Here is a 3,255-nt window from a genome sequence, read left to right as displayed (position 1 = left end):
TGGTTGTTTTTGTTGCATCTGTGGTTGTTGTTAGACCAGTTGTGCTTGTAGCAGCTGTGGTTGTTGTTGGAGTAGGTGTGGTTGTTGTTGGAGCAATTGTGGTTGTGGTTGGAGCATCTGGGGTTGTTTTGGGGGAAGCTGTGGTTGGGGCAGCTGTGGTTGTGGTTGGAGCAATTGTGGTTGTGGTTGGAGCATTTGTGGTTGGGGCATCTCTGGTTGTGGCAGTTGAGGCTGTGGGAGATGTGGTTGTGGTTACAAAAGCTGTGATTTTGGTTGGGGGAGCTGTAGTTATAGTTGGTGCAGCTGTGGTTGCAGTTGGAGTTTTGGTTTTTGTTGGGTCAGTTGTAGTTGTCAATGGAGATATTGTAGTTGCAGTTACAGCTGTCAAAAGATTGATAATGTTTTATTTTCTAAGTAATTTTAAGAAAAAGCATTTTTTCGTAGGTTAGTAGTTGAATACATTCCAAGTTAGAAAATTCTAATGTCTAACTAATGTCTTTATAATGTTTAATTTGCGACTGCATTATATTACTAATTGCAGTAGATGTGAAAATCATCAGAACTTCAGTTTTGCACAAATTTGAAACAAACGACAGTAAGGTATACATGCTTCCAATAAATTTTGTTACTTTTGCAAATAATTTTGTCATTGTACATCATCTTTTTGTTTTATTTTATGCTTCAATATTTTTCTACATAGATGTTTTTTTTTACCTGTGCCATCCACCGAAATGGAAGTTGTTTCAATGCTGAATTCTGTGATGTTTGAAGCTGCTTCGACCAAAACATCTGCAATTTCAGTGTCAGTAGGAACAGCAGAGGATTCAAATTCAAGGTCCACTTCGTTGATGACTGACCCACTCCTGCAAAAGTAATTTCAAAAAATTAGTTTGTATAAACTCTGTATATTGTATAATTATTTAACAACTTCAAAATATTGACTTCTTTTATAAAAGAATACCTGAAAGACTCTACTCCTAATAACCGAAATGAAGGAAATTGGTCTCTGTAGCGTGGCTCAAGCTGCAGAAGACAGAAAAAGACATTTTAAATGTGCTCCTAATCACAAAAAATTATTATAATGTTTATTTGGCCATATGTGCAACTAACTCACTGGTGTTTTTTAAGTGCGGGATCTACATATTCCTAATATTTGAGATAATCCTCAGTCTATACTTACACCTAAAACTCCAAGATTGTTTAAAAAGCTTAAATCTGTGTACTATTGGGATGTTAGTTGTTTTTCATTTAGTTTTGCCATAGATCTTTGACTCACATATCTTATTTAGTTGCCTGACAGATGACTGTGATTTGTGAAGTCAAAAAGCTCAACAAAACAAAAAGGGAAGCAGACACAAATCAGCTGAGTTTCTCTTCTCACACAAAACTGGGAGCTTTTGTATATTTGTTGTTTTTGTCTCATTATGTATTTATTTTTTTCACAAAACTCAGGACATACTTGTCCCAACTGTTTCTGTAAATCCTATCAATTTTTATTCAAGTTTTTGAATTGTTTAGCCACTGTAATTTTATATTTTTTTCATGGTGCATGCCTAATAATGTTACTTAAAAAATCATCAACTGAGGGTCATATAAAGGAAAAGAGCATGTACAATGGGAACTGCCAATCATCTTGACACTTTTTTTTAAGAATTTCCTAAGCAGCAGTAGTTTTTCTTTATCTTTTCCCATTTTTTTTATTATGTTGACGAAAGAGAATTAAGTAGAAATCAATTTTCCAAGGAAAAATGCATTTAACACGACATTTAATGCCATATTTTTAAACAAAGATCATCTAATGTTGAAAGTTGACAGTTTCCTGTTTTACTCAAGAGTTGTAATTGATCTGATGTGCTGTGATGACAGAAAAGGTTTTCACAATTTCTAATGTTCAACATATTTCTGGCGATGTCATTCAGCTACTATCAAAATACATTTTAGTTTAGTTACAGCAATTTTTGTGTTTTCTCAAGTCAGTTTTCTGAAAGAAAAAATACTTACATTTCTCTTTAACTTGTTAGATCGATCCTGAAAACCGGAAGATGATTTTTCTAGTAAATCGTCAGTGAAATTCTCACCAGGAGACCTAAATGTTACCCTTTTTAGGGTTGTTGCTGGAGTTGTGGTTGGAGCAACTATGGTTGGGGCTTCTGTGGTTGTGGATGGGACAGCAATAGTTGTGGTTACGAGAGCTGTGGCTGTGGTTGGGGCAGCAGTTGTAGGGAGGGTAGCTGTGGTTCTAGTTTCGGCAGCTGTAGTTATGGTTGGGACAGCAGTGGTTGTGGAAGGGGTAGCTGTGGTTGTGGTAGAGGCCGCTGTACTTGTGGTTAGTGGAGCTGTGGTTGTGGCGGGTGTTGTAGTTGTAAAGGCAGCTGTGGTTGTGGTAGGGGCAGCTGTGGTTGTGGTAGGGACAGCTGTGGTTGTGGCAGTTTTAGTTGTTGGGACAGCTGGAGTTGTAGCCGGGGCAGCTGTAGTTGTGGTTGGAGCAGGTGTGGTTGTAGTTGCGGCAGCTGTAGTGGTAGACTGGGCAGCTGTGGTTGTGGTAGGGGCAGCTGTGGTTGTGGGAGGTGTTGTTGTTGTAACAGCTGTAGTTGTTGTTGTAGAATTTGTGGTTGTTGTTGGGCCAGTTGTGGTTGGGACAGCTGTGGTTGTTGTTAGAGCAGGTGTGTATGGGGCATCTGTGGCTGTGGTTGGTGCTGTTGTGGTTGTTGTTGGACCAGTTGTGGTTGGAGCAGGTGTGGTTGTTGTTGGAGCAATTGTGGTTGTGGTTGGGGCTGCTTTGGTTGTTGTTGGAGCAGGTGTGGTTGTTGTTTGGGCAGCCGTTGTTGTTGTTGCAGCTGTGGTGGTTGCAGCTGTGGTTGTGGCAGCTGTGGTTGTGGCAGCTGTGGTTAGGGTATCTGTAGTTGTGGTTGGGGCATTTGTGAATGTGGTTGGTGCAGCTGTAGTTTTGGTTGGAGCAGTTGTGGTTGGTGCAGCTGTGGTTGTGGTTGGAGCAGGTGTGGTTGTTGTAGGACCAGTTGTGTTTGGAGCATTTGTGGTTGGGGAAGCTGTGGTTGTTTTAGGAGCAGCTGTGGTTGGGGCTGCTGTGGTTGGGACAGCTGTGGTTGTTGTTGGAGCAATTGTGGTTGTGGTTGGAGCATTTGTGGATGGGGCATCTGTTGTTGTTGTTAGGGCAGGTGTGGATGGGGCATCTGTGGTTGGGGAAGCTGTAGTTGTTGTTGGAGCAGCTGTGGTTGGGGCTGCTGTAGTTTTGGT

This window comes from Kryptolebias marmoratus, linkage group LG7 (genome assembly GCF_001649575.2).
Source record: "Kryptolebias marmoratus isolate JLee-2015 linkage group LG7, ASM164957v2, whole genome shotgun sequence".
Taxonomy (NCBI): Eukaryota; Metazoa; Chordata; class Actinopteri; order Cyprinodontiformes; family Rivulidae; genus Kryptolebias; species Kryptolebias marmoratus.
The sequence above is the reverse complement of the archived record's forward strand: the minus strand, read 5'-3'. Positions refer to the sequence as shown.